This window comes from Moschus berezovskii, chromosome 19 (assembly GCF_049115385.1).
Source record: "Moschus berezovskii isolate FMDL1 chromosome 19, NW_MosBer_1.0, whole genome shotgun sequence".
Taxonomy (NCBI): Eukaryota; Metazoa; Chordata; class Mammalia; order Artiodactyla; family Moschidae; genus Moschus; species Moschus berezovskii.
In genome coordinates, this window is record NC_142478.1 from 33356564 (window position 1) to 33377267 (window position 20704).

Genomic DNA, 20704 nt, shown 5'->3' on the forward strand with positions numbered 1-20704 from the left:
CAAGATTGCTGGGAGAAATATCAATCACCTCAGATACGCAGATGACACCACCCTAATGGCAGAAAGTGAAGAGGAACTCAAAAGCCTCTTGATGACAGTGAAAGAGGAGAGTGAAAAGGTTGGCTTGAAGCTCAACATTCAGAAAACGAAGATCATGGCATCTGGTCCCAACACTTCATGGGAAATAGATGGGGAAACAGTGTCAGACTTTGTTTTTTGGGGCTCCAAAATCACTGTGGATGCTGATTGCAGCCATGAAATTAAAAGACGCTTACTCTTCGGAAGGACAGTTATGACCAACCTAGATAGTATATTAAAAAGCAGAGACATTACTTTGCCAACCAAGGTCCATCTAGTAAAGGCTATGTTTTTTCCAGTGGTCATGTATGGATGTGAGAGTTGGACTGTGAAGAAAGCTGATCGCCGAAGAATTGATGCTTTTGAACTGTGGTGCTGGAGAAGACTCTTGAGAGTCCCTTGGACTGCAAGGAGATCCAACCAGTCCATTCTAAAGGAGATCGATCCTGGGTGTTCATTGGAAGGACTGATGCTGAAACTCCAATACTTTGGCCACCTCATGCGGCGAGTTGACTCACTGGAAAAGACTGATGCTGGGAAGGATTGGGGGCAGGAGGAGAAGGGGATGACAGAGAATGAGATGGCTGGATGGCATCACCGACTCGATGGACATGAGTTTGAGTGAACTCCGGGAGTTGGTGATGGACAGGGAGGCCTGGCGTGCTGTGATTGATGGGGTCACAAAGAGTCGGTCACAACTTAGCGACTGAACTGAACTGAACTGAATACTGAATTAGAGACTTTATTTCCTGTTATACATTAATCAAGTTAATCAAACTGTCGAACTTAACTAATCGACACATCTTACCTGAGATGCTTGTTAAACATACAGCTTTAGGATCTTACCCCACTTCAACAAGATCAGGATCTCCAGGAGAGGAGCCTGAAAAGCTCTATTTTGAAAAGTAGCCCTAGTGATCCTCAGGTTAAAGGCAAACTTGGGAAAAACTGCCCTTAGCCTTCCTTTGGTTCTATGCTTCCTACCTATAGGCCCACTGACCATTTCCTAAACAGGAACCCATTCCCACTTCCTAGTTTTGAGCCTGGCAGGCAGAACTCTCTCTGCCTTAGAAACAATCATGGGTTTAATCTTGAGTGAAAAACCTCTCCACACTTTACTTTTCCTACCTGTGAGTTAGGATATTGGTTCCTATTTCACAGGACTGTTGAATCCAATGAGTCAATGCATATAAAATACCTAACACACAAAGTGTCAAAAAATTTTTTTTAACTCTTCTGTAGATCATTTACTCACACAGATGTCTCACTATGGAATGCTGCTTATCCAAAACACTGCATTTTCCTTCAAGACCCAATTTCAAGTTGTACTTTTTCAAGAAGTCTCCCCAGGCTCTTTTCCTACCTTATTAAGAATTCTTCTTTCCACCTTCCCCTTATAACATATCACATAAAGTTCTGTTATAATTAATTGCCAGTCTGCCTAGTATCTAAATTATTTAGGAATGCATCTATATTTGCTACCAAATGACAATTCCTAGAAGACATGACTTTTTTTTCTTCAGTCTTCTGTCTTACACAAGGTTGAACCAGGGCAAGAAGTGCCACATAAAAGTATATCTTTAGGAAAAGTTCTTTCACACTAGATAAGTATCTGAGTTATGTCAACTTAATTTCCGTAAGTTTAATGAACAAATTCCTCCCTCTCCCCAGAAAAAGTTATCCCTTTGCCTGATCTTTCAGAGAATAAGAAATAATAGCAATCTTTTAAAATTCTTATTTAAAATTTCAGGGTAAGATAATCTGATTTCTAGATTTCTAACTTTATATATCATATTTAACTAAATTAATATTTGATACCATTAGATGTATCGGAGAGGATGAAGAACGGAAAAGAATAAAATGTCATTTTCAAGGAATTTGTAAGAATACTGACTTTGCCTGTCTGTCTCATAGTTATCAATTGCAGGAAGACTCAAAAGATTTAGGTTCTTTTTTTTTTTTTTTCGGCTGCACTTGAAGGCTTGCCTTGTCTCAGTTTCCTGACCAGGGGCTGAACTCTGGGCCACAGAAGTGAAGCCCAAAATCCTAACCAGTAGACCACAGGGGAACTCCCAGGCCTGGGTATATTCTTATTTTCTGTTCCACTACAAATAGCCATCTTCTGAGGTCCAAATATGTTTACTTTAACACATATGAGACAACAGGTCCTTATTTCCATTGATTACCATCTCAACTAGGCAAACAATACAATACTGACATAAAATACACCAGATAAGACCATAATTAAATATTTAGTATCTTTAGCAGGTTCAAGAGCTCTTTCCTAAATAGTAATATAAGCTAGCAATGAGGACTAAATGAAAATAGGGCCACAGGAGGTCATGTCCATTAAAAATTTTTTAATTGCAAGATAAAAATTTATGTAATGGAGGTTTATTAGGAGGTAATTAATATTGTCTTAATTGTGAACATGGAAATAGTAATTCATAAACTATGTAGTAATATTGACAACCACAGTCATTTTAAAATCATGAATAATTAACTGGTAGACTTGGCAAAATAGCATTTTAAAACCTGAGACTACATAATGTGGAATTTTTCAAATTTGGGATAGATTCATAATATACAACATTTCAGCAATCTCATGTTTATAGAATTGCATTATGATCGAAAATTTTCACTTTCCTGTATAAAATTGAACTACCTGTAAGAATGTATTGAATTTGTTCTAAGATCATGCATACTGCATTTGAACAATAATGTAATATAGATGAGAATCTAGAAGTGAACATAAAGGTAACTAAAGTAGATGGCACAAAGCTGAACCCAAAACTCAGTCCATTTACTCCTACTATTCTCATTTCATATTTTCATTTACAAATTCTAACAAATTTGGTGAACTGTTCTACTGCCATAGATCAGTAGCTGCCAATCAAAACAGGAATACACAGCAGCAAAAATTCTTAATGCCTGACAATCTGCTGATGAAGAAAAAAGTAGGAAACACATGAGATTTACAAAAACCATAGCTTCTAAATGAGCGTCAAGTACCCTCAGTAATATCTTTAAAAAGTCACTTTGTTGAACACTACAATAATTTAATAATAACTATGAAAATGCTTGATAATCCATAAGTGCCATGCGTTCCCCAGTTAGAGAAGCCAGGTTCTCATCCTGATTCTGGGACTAATAACCAGGTGACTGTGAACACAATCAGTTTCTTCAGCTGAAGACAGTAATAATAATCCCTGCCAACTATACAGGGTTGCTAAGAACTAAATGAGATAACCTTTGCAATCTAATGCCTTACATGTTAGAAAAAAGAGCAGTATGTGATAGATACTGTATTTTCAAAGAGCTTTGATCTTACTGATTTTAGTTTTTACTTTTTGAATTTAAGAGGATATTTTATTCATCAGGATTATTATCTAATGGGACATCCTTTACCCCTGAGAGCACTGGATATTTGAAATATTTTAAAGATGCTTATTTTGCTGTTGCCAATTTAGGTCATCAAACATTTTCAGAGATTCACATTTAGTTCACTTCTTCTGCTGACTGAAGCATCAAAATGCTGGCACTCTAGCCTGGACCAGAATAACACATTAGCCTTTAGGCTTTGGGCAAAAGTCACTCAGCTGAATTTTCCCAGAATCTTTAGAAATAGGTATCCTTTTGTGTTTTGTTTTAATTTTAATTAGTTGTAAACATAATCCCTTTTATTTCATAGAACTTTCATTTTATAGAGCATTTAAGTATCACCTGAAGTTTACCCACCATCCTGTAAGGTGGATATATTACAGAATGAACAGGAAAGTATAGACAGGTTGTCTTGCCAAGTCCCACAACTATGTAGTATGTAACAGAATAGGACTCCAAGGGAATGTTTAAATTGCAGTGAGCTTGTGCACACATTTTTAAAAATCTGCAAAATTTGAGTGCTAATATTATTTGGGTACTTCCTATAATCAAGATTGACACAAATATTTATTGATTTATTTAAGTAAAATACCTAAGAAATGCAATAACGAAGTTTTGAGTCCCTGACTCAAACAACCTGTATGTAACTTTTTATCAAAAAACAGAATAGCTGAATATTTTTTGCTGAGCTATTGTTTCATTTTAATACTGACATAGTTTGAAGCTAACACCTCATGCAGAGAAAAATTTGGAACTTTGCTTCAATCTTGGTTTGGCTGAAGTATCTTTTTCAAAAGCATAGCAATTTAATGCTTTACATTTTGAAAACCATATTTACAATGGAAAATATACAAGTAATTAAAAAATAAACACTCAGAAGAATCATCCTTTAAGATGTAAAAATAGAATAGTCTTCTATTTTCTCTGGTCTATAAAATTCCTATGGCTCGTAGCTACTGGTTTCTTTAACGCAATTGCTCAAATTTTGTGGATATCTTCAAGGGATGTTTTAAAGGAAAAGCATAAAAATTTTGTAAGACTGATATAAAAACATAGGCCATTGCACTGGTCTAGAGCTTGAGAACTGTGATGATAAATGAGTGTAATTTAAACGTTATCTGATTTCTCTAATTTCTATTACATTATGTCTCAACAAATCTTTGCATATACTAGCAAAAGATATTTGATTATACATAAACTTGTGTGAAAATCTACCTTCATTAAATGAAATAGAAACATCTATAGATGTCTCAAATTTTGAAATAAATATGTTTAAAAAAAATAATATATTGGCAAAAGCAGAAAGATTTTCAGAGAATGTTAAAAATAGAGAATTATTAGCCATCTTATTGACAAAGACACTTATAGTTTCAGATTCCATTGGTTCCTATAGCATGTGGGAGCAGTTATTTGTAATTCAGATAAAGTAGCTTTTCATATACTGAGCAGGTTTATTCCAGAAACACTCCACTACTTACTTCTGAAATAATCATCTCCGTTTTGATGGCTATAGTTTAAACATGCTCCTTTGTCCCGGTTCATTCAGACAGGTTTGTGCTTTGGATCCGAAACCCTGTAGTGTTAGTCAGTTTGGAATTTTTTGGCACCTGACATTTAAAACATGAAGGAATTCTGTTGCATCAGAGTTTTAAGCATTTAAAACAAACAGTCCTCCTGGCTTTATCAAAGTCATGCCGTGAATGAATTTCTATTTAAATCTTTGGGGGCTTATTCCTGGACTGTAATTTTATCAAATGCAGGGAGAATTGTCTTTGGGAATTTAGCAGAATCCCCTTTTAGTCGCTCATTTGAAAATATTTTATTGTTTATGGCAGGGGCTCTCCAGGGGGAAGAAGAGAAGAAAACCAACTGTGGAAAACTGCAGGTTTCAGAAGATAGTTTTAAAGTCGAAGAGACCCGATTTCTTCCTTGCACAATGTCTTTCTCCTTTACTCACACTTCTAACAGAACAGGATTTCTACAGCTCATATGGTTTTGTACAAAGACTTAAAAGGGTCACATGAAACGTTTGCAGATGAGAGAACTCACGTAAGCCTCCCCCTGACAGTTACTAAGCGCCACTTAACGCTCTCTCACTACAAATGTATTCAAGAGATACTTTTGACATATTTCTAAAAGAGTTTTCCCCACATTATGTCTTACCAAGTCCAGGCTTTCCTAGAATTAAAGCAGCATTAGCTGCCTGGCCTTCCAACCATTCTCTCTTAATCTTAAGATGGAAAGAGAATTTGCTCTCCATGTGAATTCTTACTTTTTCTTCCATAAACCACTTACCGTTACCATGGGATTTAATATTTGTTAGTCCATTTTGAATAAAGTTTAAGGCTGGACAAAGTAAATGACTACATTAGCAGTTTACCGGCAAGTTGGGATTCTCACCCTTCTGAGACGAACTCAGGTTTCTTTTGTGCAGTTATGTGTGTGGACGCGCATCCGTGAATCTATGTGGGTGTGTGGTGGTGGCACGTAGAATTTAGAATTGTTAAAAAGTTGCTCCTTCTAATTCATTCAGATCACAACCAAAATCCAAACAAAACTCTCAGCTCTTTTTTTTTTTTAAATCCTGGAGAAAGTTTAGAGGTGTTGAATGAACAGCTTGGCTTTCCCCCCACCGCGTGTATAGTAAGAAAGATGTATTTTCCAGTGAGGTGGATAACCAGGTCCCGCGCGGAGGTAGACTCCCCACGACCAAATCGGGTAAATCCGGAGCATCCGATTCTGGAAGGGGTGGAGGTTAGGACTCAACTCCCATCCGGAGGGCCGCACGGAGGAGAATCCCAGAAGAGATGTTCCCGGCAAGACCCCGGAAGGACAGGTCGCCCCTCCCCTCGCCATCCTCCCGGGAAGGCAGGGAGGTCTTTCGCCGAGTACCCCGGCCCAGCACTGACCTGTGTAAGAGGACGCGCTGCACAGAGTCCAGGTCCTCCAGGCTGTGGGCGGCAGGTTTGGGGATGCTGGCCCTGCCCACCTGAAACATGCCCACTTGAGAATCGCTGCAAAGGCGCACAGCAGGTAACAGGCGCAGGGGTCGGCGAGGTCGCCCCCGGGGCGCTCGAGGCGCCGCCTGCCCGGGGCTCGGCTCGGGCCGCCGCCGGGAAACCGAGAGCTGAAGGAAAGGGCTGCCCGCTTCCGTCGCGAAAGAACCTGGGACTGAAGGGCTGCGGTGTCAGCCAGCGCCCAAGCCGCGCGGGTCTCGGAAACCCCACGGCCCGCGGCCGGACCGCCCCCGCGCCGGAGGACCCGGGCAGATGGGCGCTCTGTTGGCCGCCACCCCACCTGACTGAGTCCGGGGCGCCCCGCTTCCCCGTCTGGGCCCTCGCCCCTCCCGCTTGATCGAGCTCGCAGCAGGGTCCCGCGCGCCCGCGGCGAGCCGTCGAGCGTCTCCGGCCCCGCGCCCGAAGCTGCGCTCTTTCGCCGCCTAGTGCTCTTCACTCTTCCTTCTCGGATCGCCAGGCTGCCCCAGGCGAGGGACACCCGAGTCCACGCACCGCCCCCAAGAAGCTACCACCTGCAGCTCGGAGGGCCAGGAACAGGAAGAGTAGAGGGGCCGCTGAGGGGCTCCGAGGCCTGAGCTGCTCCCAGGGAGGCCAGAGTCAGGGAGGCGAGTTGGGTATCCGTTATTAGTGGGAGTTTAAATTCTGACTAGAAAGACCAGTTGCATTCATTCATCCTGGTCATTGTATTACTTGACATGTGCCAAACTGAATTTTAGTCTTTGGAGATACAACGATAAATAAAAAATAGTGGCTGCCCTGCCTAGTGTAGACCCTTTATTCTCTTTTTGGAGTCCATTTGTTTTAAAAATACACTTGACATTAGAATATAGTGTCTAGGAGAAAATCTAGATGACCTTGGGCATGGTAATGACTTTTTAAATATAACACCAAAAACCAATCTATGAGACAAATAATTGATAAAGTGGGCTTCATTAAAATTAAAAACTCCTCTGCAAAGCTGCTGTCAAGATAATGAGGAAAAAAAGGCCAACACTGGGAGAAAATGTTTGCAAAAGACATCTGAAAAAAGATTGTTGTTCAAAATATACAAAGAACTCTTAAAACTCAACATAAGAAAAGAAACAAACTGATTTTCAAAGATGGGCAAAAGACCTGAACAGACACTTCATCAAAGAAGAAATTTAGTTGTCAAACAAGGTATGAAAAGATGTTCCACATCATATGCATGTGTATTAGGGGCTCTGTCACCTCCAACACTTTGGGACCCCATGGACACAGAACAGCTCACCAGGCTGTTCTGTCCGTGGAATTCTCCAGGCAAGAATACTGGAGTGGGTTGCCATTTCATTCCCCAGGGGATCTTCCCAACTCAGGGATGGAACCCGGGTTTCCTACATTGCAGGCAGACTCTTTACCATCTGAGCCACCAGGGAAGCCCTAATTAGGGAACTGCAAATTAACACAATGAGATACCACTACACATCTGTTAGAATGTCTAAAATCCAAACACTGGCAACACCATGCTGGTGAGGATGTGGAGCACCATGAGTGTTTGTTCACTGCTTATGGGAACACAAGATGGTACAGCCACTTTGGAAAATACTTCAGCAGTTTCATACAGAATTAAACCTACTTTTACCACACAACCCAGCAGTGACAATCCTTGGTATTTACCAAATGAGTTGAAAACTTGTTCACACAGAAACTTGCAACAAGGATGTTTATAGAAGCCTTATTCATAATTGCCAACACTGGGAAGCAACCAAGATGTTCTTCAGTAGGTGAATGGAAAAACAAACAGGGTATATCCAGACAATGGAATAATATCTAGTGTGAAAAATAAATGAGCTGTCAAGCCATGAAAAGACAGAGGAAGCTTAAGTGAAAGAAGCTAGTCTGAAAAGGCAAAATACATTATGATTCCAACATATGGCATTCTGGAAAAGGCAAAATTATGGAGACAGTAAAAAGATTGGTGACTGCCTGAGGAGGGAATAAATAGGCAGAGCACAGAGGATTTTTGCTGCTGCTAAGTCACTTCAGTCGTGTCCGACTCTGTGCGACCCCATGGACGGCAGCCCACTAGGCTCCGCCATCCCTGGGATTCTCCAGGCAAGAACACTGGAGTGGGTTGCCATTTCCTTCTCCAACGTGTGAAAGTGAAGTTGCTCAGTCTTGTCCGACTAGTAGCGACCCCATGGACTGTAGCCCACCAGGCTCCTCTGTCCATGGGATTTTCTAGGCAAGAGTACTGGAGTGGCTTGCCATTGCCTTCTCCGACAGAGGATTTTTAGGGCAGTGAAAAGTATTCAGCACAACATTATAATTGTGGATAAATGGAGAACACGCTGAAAAATGTAGTTTGAGTTGAAAGATACTACTGATTGCAGATTACAGATATAAAGAGTAATAGATTTATTTTAAGATGTAGAATTATTAAATGGGACTTAGCTTTTCATTGCAGGATTTCCAAATGTCATTATCTGCAGGATTTTTCTGTTGGGTTAGTGTCTTGAATCCTGGCTGCCAGTGTTTGGGGAGTCAAGTGAGTGAAGAGGTGAATAATGAAGATCTCATCTCTTAATATACATAGACTTTTACTTAATCCTTCTATTTTCAGTAAGGTACCTCAGTTCTGCCCTACACTCTGCCTAGTGTCCTTGAGTCCAAGAGTTTCAAGAATCTGAAAATGTTCATATATTTTAATTCAGAAATTAATCCCAAGGAAATGATAAAAAATGAAGATCATAATGTTCATCACAGTATGTTAGCGCAGCAGATATATTAAAAGTATAAATATCCAAAATTAGTGTAACTTAAGTAGGTTAAAGTCTATTCATACAGTGAGTTAATATGTATTTATTAAAATGAAATTTAAATAGAATGGTTAATGACATTCAGTTAGGAAATTGCATATTCACCAAATCTTAAAAATGATTACATCTGGAATTAGAATTGAGTGACTTTTATCTTCTCCTTTATGTTTTCTGTACTTTTTTTCAGCATGTAAAATAGCAAATATATATTACTTTTAGAACCAATGTATTCAACTATAAATATATAAAAAGAATAATTTGAAATTGGCATTCTGCAAGTGAAAATTTTCAATTATTATGTTTTGTAGACTTTCATTCTCAGATATACATGTCATTTTGAAACATATTGTAGTATTTAATGATACAGGGTAACCTACTTTTTAAAGAAATCTCTTATAAATCTTTTATATACAGAAGTTATTTTGTAACTATTTTGGGTAATTACTATTTCACTTTAAGTTTTTACTAATTTATCTTTTGTTTGAAAGGGTTAGATAACTTTTCCTTCCAATTTTAAATTTCGTGAAAAGCCTATGATGTTATAGATCACTATTCAGTTGTGTTTTCGTAATAAGTCTGGATTTTACATGTGTAATATTTTCTTAAAGTGAGCTATATCTAGAGCTACTTGTTTGCCCTTTGAAGCAAAAAGCCTTCTCTGGCTGATAGCAGAAGAGAAAGTTAGAGAGACTGGCATGAGAAGAATATACAGGACTTCACCAGTTTGGAGATGGAGAGGGCTATATGAGAAAGGCCTCTGAAAGCAGAAAGCGGTCCATGCCTGCCTGCCTGCAAATAAATGGAGATTTCTGCAACTACAAAAAACTAAATCCTGCCAATAACCTGAACCAGATTGGGGGAGGGTTTTTCCTCAGATCCTTCAGATAAAAATCTTAGCCCCGCTGAAACTGATTTTGCCTTTGTGAGACCCTAAGTAGAGAATCTAGTGGAGCCCTCCTGGACTTGTGACCTGTGGGTATGGTGAACAAACTAATAAGTGGGTATTGTTTAAGGTCACTAAGTTTGTGGTATTTTTTAATGCAGGAACTATTTGCATAACATAAAACTAATACAGAGTGTTTTTAAGATTGGTTATGGGAAATTGTTTATGGAACAGCTAGTTCCGTGGGTGGGAATATCTCTAGCTGTGCTTGGCAGCTCTGAGGCAGGCATGGTTTCCAAGACACCACGCTCTTCTGGCCCTAAAGTCTTACGGCATTCTCTGGTGCCTCTTCCATCTCATAAACTCCCTCAGGCACTTAATAACTGCCTTCAAAGGTCCAAAAGACCGTCATGCAGGGCAGAGACTGTTTTATCCAGTACAGCTTCTGAGGTCAGAATTAGGACAAGTAGACTTTTCTAACGGAGAAGGCAATGGCAAGCCACTCCAGTACTCTTGCCTGGAAAATCCCATGGATGGAGGAGCCTGGTGGGCTGCAGTCCATGGGGTCGCTAGGGGTCGGACACGACTGAGCGACCTCACTTTCACTTTTCACTTTCACACATTGGAGAAGGAAATGGCAACCCACTCCAGTGTTCTTGCCTGGAGAATCCCAGGGACGGGGAAGCCTGGTGGGCCTCTGTCTATGGGGTCACACAGAGTCAGACACGACTGAAGTGACTTAGCAGCAGTAGCAGCAGCAGACTTTCCTAATACCGAAGTAGATTTATACTTTATACCACAAGTTAGGTTCCTTGAGAAACTGCCTCTGAGATGAGATGGAGATCTCCATGTAGGAGGTTTATAGGGAAGTGTTCTTAGAATCAACAACCATGGGGAGAGTGAAGGGAGCAGGACTGGGCAGAGTGAAAAGCTGAACTGTTACACCACCTCAACAAAAGCCTCAGCCTATTCCACGGGCTTGATGTGAGACAGTGTCCTGAGTTGTGGCAAGAGGGAAAAACCTTTGTATCCTCATATCAATTCAACCTAGAAAAGAGGTGTTATGTTGGGCACAGTGACTCTCTTCAGCTGAGGACAGTTCCTCAAGCGAGATGCAACTGAAAGTCTCACCTGTCGATGTTCCCAGCAGGATCAGGAAGGGATGCCTCCATCCTAAAAGGGGCAGAGACGGGGTAGAGAGGAGAGGAATTGGAGCGGTGCATCATAGCATTTAGCGCAATATAAAAAAAGACTCACCATAGTGATGAGGCTCTTCATCATTGAGGGAGTTTAAATCAACAGAGCTCTCAGGACCTGGCAAGGATGCTGCACAGTGGAATTCAACACTGAACAGAAAAGTGGAGTGTGAGTGTCTGGAGAATTTCCAGACTCTTTCCTTCTCTAACATTCCTGGTTGCTTCAGTTGTTCGTGCCAGCACTGCTCTCCCCTGGCAGTTCTGATGTGGTGACTGTGTGTGGATACTCTGCCTAAGGAAAAAGATAACAATGTGGGTGAAAGCATGGAGTGGAGTCTTAGTAATTGACTGCCTTTGACAAATCAGACATGATTTTGTCTTTCTACATCCCAGAACAATACATATATACGATGTCTAGAATTTTTAAAATTACAGAAGCATCTTGATCTACTCTTTACCCTCTACCTACAGAGATAAGCTTTCTTCAGTCTTCTTTCAGTTTCTCATCATTTAGGAGGGATCTTTTAGTCTAAAGATAGATTGAAGTTATCACCAATAATCTGAAGAGTTTTGTTTGCTGAGTAAGGTGCTTCTTAATGAAAAATTTGAAGAACCACTATTGCACCAGAAAATGGAGCCAAAAACAGACTTCAAAATCCATGACCACAGAAGACGCCAGAATGATGCGTTCCTCAGCAGGAGAAATTTGGAATAAGTGAGAGGACTGAGGAAGAGAAATAGGACTTCTGAGTACACACTGGCCCATGTAACATAGGTAAGAAGTGTTTTGTACTATCTGAACCTTAAATATGTTTATGATTGAATTCAGGTAAGATTGTGTTCTTTCTGCCAATGATCTGTACCTGTTTTTACACTCTTCCAGACACTGCGGGGGCTCGATGACAAGGTTATAACAATTTAACACTTCTGACTTTTTGACATGCTCATCATTCATTTAACAACAAATTATATATACATAGGGCTTCCCTTGTGGCTCAGATGGTGAAGATTCTGCCTGCAATGTGGGAGATCTGGGTTTGATCCCTGGGTTGGGAAGATCCCCTTGAGAAGGGAAAGGCTACCCACTCCAGTATTCTGGCCTAGAGAATTCCACGGACTGTATAGTCCATGGGGTCGCAAAGAGTCAGACACAACTGAGCGACTTTCACTATACATATATATAGCTGATTCACATTGTGGTACAGCAGAAACTAATACAGCATTGTAAAGCGATTCCTGTGTTATCATTAAGAATGCTTCTAAAACCCTCTATCACTTGGTTCCTGTTCCGTCTTCCTAGGCAGTGTAGGGGGATGGGGATCTTGTTTGGTTTTAAGCCTCCCAGAAGACCAGGGATCCTGGTCACTTTCTCAGGAATTGGCTCTTAACTCTGACCCTCCAGGCTCTGCTCTGTCTGTCTCTTCCCATTTCTGTTCCACTGGCATTTAACAGGAGTACTTATACCCTCTTAATCTGATACTCTACTGATACACCTTTGCCATTTCCCGGGTCACTGAACCGACATTCAGGCTTTTTCATCCTAATATTTATTAAATGTATGAGGTGATGGATAGATAGAATGATAGACAGGTAGGTGGATCAAATTTTATTTGCCCAGATCTGAATCCTTTCTGAATGTAAATCCTTAGAACAAAATAGGGAAGGGCTGTTCCACCAACTCCTCTCCCTGGCATGTAACCACTTCTTCAGAAGAGCTGCAGTCAACTGAGTGGCATTGAGGCCACTGGTGACACCCCAAATTTTTGAGTTGGAAGATACAACTCAGTCATAGAATACAGGAATGTGTCATGAGCACTCTCTTGGATTCTGTGTGATTGTGTGACCTGTTGACAGTGGTACAGTTTAATAATGGATTGTATCAACTTTCATTGAACCTTTGAGGGCATCACACAGATAAAAGTGAGGTGAGCCACACACCAATGTGGGATTTGGGAGTAGACAGAAGTGCTACAAAACCCCTGTGCCTTTTTCAGTACCTTTTAGTTTGTCATGACCCAAATATACATAATGACATAATGCAGTGGTTAAAACAGAGATGATGTGTCCACATAAATGAGAGTTAAGGAAGTGAGATGAAACCTGAAAGGAAATAAGGCAATGGCTGCATAGAACATCAGTGTACTGACCTCAGTGGACTAAGTGGAATTTAGAACACTTAAACAGATGTTTTCTGTAAGGGAAAGACAGCACGATTTATTTAAGATTACGACATCTGGCTCATATTTATTTGGGGGGACATACATGAATAAGGACATACAGACATGATACATAATCTGCTTTTTCATTCAAAAAGTCTGCATGGTATTTCCCAGTGATATGAAGGGATAAAGTGATAAGGGGGGAGGCTACTTAAAAGGTGTAAAGAATAGTATTACAAACGTAAAACAAAAACTCTCTGGGAAGAGGACTATGAATAGTAGGGGCCTCCAAAACTGAAGGAGGTAGGGCTGGACAGGCTTAACAATTTATAAATAAGGAAAGCAGGTATGGACAGTGACATCTTTATACTTGAAGATATCACTTGTCACTAAGCTATTTGGGGAATTCTAGTTATTATGGGATAAACTATAAGAAGATCTTGATAACTATATGCATGGATAAAAATAAGGCATATTTAATTTCAGTAATGGAAAAGACATGAGAAATTAATCCACATTAGATGTTTCTATGTGTATCAGTTGCACACAGAGCCAGGAGAGGGACCTGAGAGTCGGTTAAGATATAATCTCAATGTGTATAGTCTAGAAATTCAAGATTTTAAACAAAGTAATGATCTTGGATACAGGATTAAAGCTATTATCAACCTTAGGTCAAAGACATGGTGTTTGTACGGCAGCATTCCCCATACAGTTTTTGATGATGTTCTATGTTTAAATTATAAGGAAATCAGAAAATGCTTCCAAAGAAGAACTTTAAATGATCATAAAGATGGGTAAGTTGAAAGTCCATAAGGGATTAGGATCACAGTCTGAAAATGACCAGGAAATGTGATTTATTGTCTTGTTTTCTAGCTTAGGTGGTAAAGAGTCCACTTGCAATGTGGGAGACACCAGTTTGATTCCTGGGTTGGGAAGATCCCCTGGAGAAGGGATAGGCTACCTACTCCAGTATTCTTGCCTGGAGAATTCCATGGACAGAGGAGCCTGGTGGACTACAGTCCATGGGGTCACAAAGAGTTGGACACAACTGTAGGTTTTCACTTTCAAACCTATAGAAAAGTTGGAAGATCAATGCAATGAACACTCATATGCTTTTTGCTTAGATTGAATCAATTTGCATTTTTCCACATTCCTACTCTGTTTTTCCAAATCATTTGAAAATCAGTTGCAGACAGATGTTTTATTTCTAATACTTTAGGGCATTTTCTTTCATAACTGCAATATTATTATCACAATATTACTGATACACCAATGAGTATTATCTAATAATTGGGCCATATTCCAAATTTCCAATTGTTCAATAATCTTTCAATAGCTTAAAAAAACAGAAGCCAATCAACAATTATTTGTTGCATTCAGTTGTCATGTCTCTTTAATATTTTATCTTGAACACACTATCAGTCTTTCTTGTGTGGGCCTTGACTTGACGTTTATGAAGAGTCCAAGTCAGTTATTTTGTAGAATGGCCCACAATTTGCATTTATCTCATAGTCTCCTCATGATTGGTATCAGATTAAACATTTTGATGTGAATACTACATAGATGATATTGCTTTCAGTGCATGGCATTGGCAGGCATATAATGTCAATTTGCCTCATCGTTGGTGATGTAAAGTTTAAACATTCGGTTAAGGTGAAGCTTGTCAGATCTCTCCTCTATAAAAGTAAATATTTCTATTTATAATCAATTAACAATCTTTGGAGTATTGCCAATGTTGTATTCCCCAGTGACTTTTTAACCAAGTGTTTCAGCATTCACTGACGATCCATATTTATTTTCTCATTCTTTCATTGTTCCTTCACTTACTAACTGGCACAACCACTCTTTTAAGGATTACTATGGTCTTGCAGATTCTTTTTATATATAATATGTTATAATCCTCTCTGCAAGTATTCTCTTTGATGCTCAAATTGTTCTGGCTCCTGTGTTCCTTAGAATGTCTTCATCAGTTTTTAAAGATTCCCTGTTTCCTGACATAATAGGATATGCCAGACCCACCTGTACCTTCCCTGCTCCAAACTTATAATCAGCCATTTGTCAAAGGCTATAGACAAAGCCATTTGTCAAAGGCTATAGGTTTGTTTGAGTGGGGAATAATATTTAGACACCTAGATGTAGATGATGGTTCTCTTATGCTTCTGTGCATCTTGTGAATGATGCGGTAACTGCCCTTTGCTCTGGATGGTCTTTACAAAGATGTTTGTGTAGTTAGTGAACAGTCGTAGAAGATATGCCTTCTCCAGATCCAAGGACAGGTTTGTTTACTGTCCAGTATAATAAAGATAATGTCTTTCTCTGGGGCAGATGCCAGACAGCCTTCGCATTCTATAAGATTCGCATTACCTAAGTTCTAGGTCCTTCTGTAATAGAACCCACTGCATGTCCCGATACCACTTGGTTGTTTTCACATTGCCCTTGGAAATTGGGGCTGGGGAACTGGCACAAATGATGACTCTGTGCTTAGTGGCTCAGTCGTGTCCGACTCTTTGCGACACCATGGACTGTAACCCACTAGGCTCCTCTGTCCATGGGGATTCTCCAGGCAAGAAAACTGGAGTGGGTTGCCATGCCCTCCTTTAGGGGATCTACCCAATCCAGGGATCGAACTCAGGTCTCCCACATTGCAGGCGGATTCTTTACCATCTGAGCCACCAGGGAAGTCACTGCCGTTTCTATGAATAATAGAGTCCTTGGCTGACCCAGAAGTTCCTTGTATTCTGCTAGCATTCATGAAGCTCTGGCAGATTTGTTTGTTGGGTTGCAAGCAGGATAAAACCTCAGACCCTGAACAGTTTTTAACATTGGGAAATAGGTGTGTTCACTTAGCTTCTATGTCCTACCAGTGGAGAGAACTAGAAAATATATATATTTAAAAAATTTGTTTTGATATACTGTATGTGCTGTGCTTAGTCATTCAATCGTGTCTGACTCTTTGCAACCCCATGGACTGTAGCCTGCCAGGCTCCTCTGTCCATGGGGATTCTCCAGGCAAGAATACTGGTGTGGGTTGCCATGCCCTCGTCCAGGGGATCTTCCCAACCCAGGGATCAAGCCCAGGTTTCCCTCATTGTAGGCAGATTCTTTACTGTCTGAGCCACCAGGGAAGCCCATGAATACTGGAGCAGGTAGCCAATCCCAGATCTTCCCAACCCAGGAATCAAACCGGTGTCTCCTGTATTACCAGCTGAGCTACCAGGGAAGCCCCTTTGAAATGCTAATACCTCCTATTCCAAAATCATGCCCCAAGTTTCTTCCTTTCCATATATACATCTCCTTTCTCCCATAGAGAGAACCGCAGTTCCCCAAATACTCATTCCTTTGCTCTTTCCTATAATTTGTATAAATTTTAATTAGAATTATCATGCTAAGTCCACTACCAAAGCCAAATATTTGAAGTAAAGTTCAATATTTGCTTGCAGTTCTTTTTTGCCCTTAAAAGTGTGTCACCTAAGGATAAGGTCAGATTACTGTACTTTAAAGATACTTTAGTTCTTTTTCTATAATTATGTCATCAATCCAAAACATACTTCATTTATTTTTATTAGAATTCAACTTTGGAGTTACATAATACTCAATCACATCAATGTTCAATGACTTATTCAATGAGGCTTCTAAGGATGGCCATCTAGATGTTTCCTTATTTTTGCTATTACCAGTAAGGCCACATTTAATAAACTTTTGTAGGTGTATCTTTACGGTAAATCCCTAGAAGTGAGAATGCTGGGACAAAGAATAAATGCTTGCACAGTTTTGGTAGATGTTGCCAGTTTCCACTGAATGGACTGTACCATTTTTCCCTGTCAACCACCTGGAAAGTTTGAGAATGCATGCTTCTTCATCAGTTCAAGTGTGTAGTGCAAACCTCCTGAATTTCCGCCGATATGAGAAGTAAATGGCATCAGCATTTTGCATTTCTCTCTTTTGCTTCAGTGTTTGTTTTGGTAATTACTTCTTATTGGAGTATAGTTCCTTACAACGTTGTGCTAGTTTCTACTGTACCGAAAAGTGAACCATCTATTCAGTTCAGTTCAGTTCAGTTCAGTCGCTCAGTCGTGTCCGACTCTCCCCGACCCCATGAATCACAGCACGCCAGGCCTCCCTGTCCATCACCAACTCCCGGAGTTCACTCAAACTCATGTCCACAGAGTCGGTGATGCCATCCAGCCATCTCATTCTCCGTCGTCCCCTTCTCCTCCCGCCCCCAACCTTTCCCAGCATCAGAGTCTTTTCCAGTGAGTCAACTCGTCGCATGAGGTGGCCAAAGTATTGCAGTTTCAGCCTTAGCATCAGTCCTTCCAATGAACATCCAGGATTGATCTTCTTTAGAATGGACTGGTTGGATCTCCTTGCAGTATAAGGGACTCTCAAGAGTCTTCTCCAACACCACAGTTCAAAAGCATCGATTCTTTGGCGATCAGCTTTCTTTACAGTCCAACTCTCACATCCATACATGACCACGGGAAAAACCATAGCCTTGACTAGACGGACCTTGGTTGGCAAAGTAATGTCTCTGCTTTTTAATATACTATCAAGGTTGGTCATAACTTTCCTTCCAAGGAGCAAGCGTCTTTTAATTTCATGGCTGCAATCAGTATCTGCAGTGATTTTGTATGTATACATATATATCCCTTCTTTTTTGGATTTCCATCCCATTTAGGTTACCACAGAGCACTGAATTGCATTTATCTTACAAGTGAAATTATTCATCTTTTCATATGTTTAAGAGTATTTTTCTTTTTCAAAAAATTGTCTGCTCCTATCTTCCAATTTTTCTGTTGGGGTTTTGGTCTCTTTTCTCTTCCTCTTAATTTTTCAAAAAGTTTTTTTCCCTTATAGTTTTATACTGAGGAGTTTGAGTGAACTCCAGGAGTCGGTGATGGACAGGGAGGCCTGGTGTGCTGTGATTCATGGGGTCGCAGAGAGTCGGACATGACTGAGTGACTGAACTGAACTGAATCAATATAGCATAAACAGTACCTATTTAGAATATACAATTTTTGAGTTTTAACATATGCAATGAACATACTGATCCCCTTGCATCCTTTGTAATCCATCTCCTTTTCCTCCCTCACTCCCATCCCTAAGCAAGCAGTGACCTCCTTTCTGTCATGACAGATTCATATTCTACCAGATTCCCCATTTCAGGCTTCTCCACTCAGGCTTGGGGGAAATAAACTCTTCCCAGTGCTGTGTAAACTCTGAGGATTGTTCCATCTGCTCTTTTCCAGTGGTTCTTTCTCTGGCCTCAGGAGGTTTCTTCACATTCATGTTCTTACCAGAGCTTAGCTGAAGACTCAAGGGGAGTCCTCCTTAGTTCTCTAGCTGCGCAGCCGTCTCCTGCCCTTGCATCTCTTTCCTCTCTGGTACTCTGCCCACCCTAACCTCCTCCGAATTCTAACTCTGTCTCCTCAACTCAGTGGTGACAGCCTGGCTCTGAGTTCCTCCTCCCTTCTCTGTGGCCTGGAAACTGTCTCCAGGCAGTAAGCTGGGGCCATCAAAGGCATCACTTCATTTGTTTTGCTTCTCTCATGCTGTGCTGCCTGTGATGCAGTGTCTAAAAACCGTTCTTTCAAGTGTTTTGTCTGTTTTTTCAGTTGTTTAAGATGGGAGAGTATTCTAGTCTCTGCTACTTCATTATGGTTATGGTCTTCATGGTGGGGACCTTTTTTTTTTTTTTTTTCCTTTAGCTTTTAGGATTTTTTTTTTACATGTTGGATCAGCCCTTTATATATGACATCTATTCAAACATTTTCTTCTGGCTTGTCATTTATCCTTTGACTTTGCTTATGGTATTTAGTCTTTTTGTTAATGCAAAAGATTTTTCTCTTTAGGCAGTCAAATTTATTTAACATTATCATTAGTTGCATCTGCATTCCTAATCATTTTTAGAAAGTTTTCCCCATGTTCTAATTATAAGGGAATTTATCTGATTTTTCTACTACTGTAGGGTTGCTTTTTTTTTTTCTCTTTCTTTTTTCTTTCATACTTGATTAGTCTTTAACCATTTGGACTTTATTCTCACATATGGTGAGAGGTGTGGTCTAATTTTCTTGTTCAGTTGCTACATCATGTCTGACTCTGCAACCCCATGGATTGCAGCACGCCAGGCCTCCCGGTCCTTCACCATTACCAGAGCATGTTCAAATTCATGTCCATTGAGTCGGTGATCCCATCCAACCATCTCGTCCTCTGTTGTACCCTTCTCCTCCTGCCTTCAAACTTTCCCAGCAACAGGGTCTTTTCCAATGAGTTGGCTCTTTGCATCAGGCGGGCAAAGTTTTGGAGCTTCAGTTTCAGCATCAGTCCTTCCAATGAATATTCAGGGTTGACTTCCTTTAGGATTGATTGGTTTGATCTCCTTGCAGTCCAAGGGACTCTCAAGAGTCTTCTCCAGCACCACCACTGAAGGCATCAATTCTTTGGCTCTCAACATTCTTTATGGTCCAAACCTCACATCCATACATGGATGACTGGAAAAATCATAGCTTTAACTGTACGAAACTTTGTTGGCAAAATTATGTCTTTGCTTTTTAATATGCTGCCTAGGTTGGTTGTAGCTTTCCTTTCAAGGAGCAAGAGTCCTTTAATTTCATAGCTACAGTGATTTTGGAGCCCAAGAAAATAAGCTCTATCACTCCTTCCACTTTTCCCCCAACTATTTGCCATGAAGTGATGGGATCAGATGCCATGAGCCTAGTTTTTTGAATATTGAGTTTTAAGCCAGGTTTTTCAGTCTCCTTTTTCACCCTCATCAAGAGGTTCTTTAGTTCCTCTTCACTTTCTGCCATTAAAGTGTATCTGAGGTTGTTGATATTTCTTCCAGCAATCTTGATTCCAGCTTGTGATTCATCCAACCTGGCATTCTGCATGATGTACTCTAAGTTAAATAAAAAGGGTGAGAGTGTGCAGCCTTGATGTACTTCTTTCCCAGTTGTGAACCAATCAGTTATTCCATGTAAGGTTCTAACTGTCGCTTCTTGACCTGCATACAGGTTTCTCAGAAGATAGGAGATAGGTAAGATGGTCCAGTATTCTCATCTCTTTAAGAATTTTCCACAGTTTGTTGTGATTCACACAGTCAAAGGCTTCAGTACAGTCAATGAAGCAGATTTTTTTTTCTGGAATTCCCTTGCTTTCTCTATGATCCAACGAATGTTGGCAATTTGATCTCTGGTTCCTCTGCCTTTTCTAA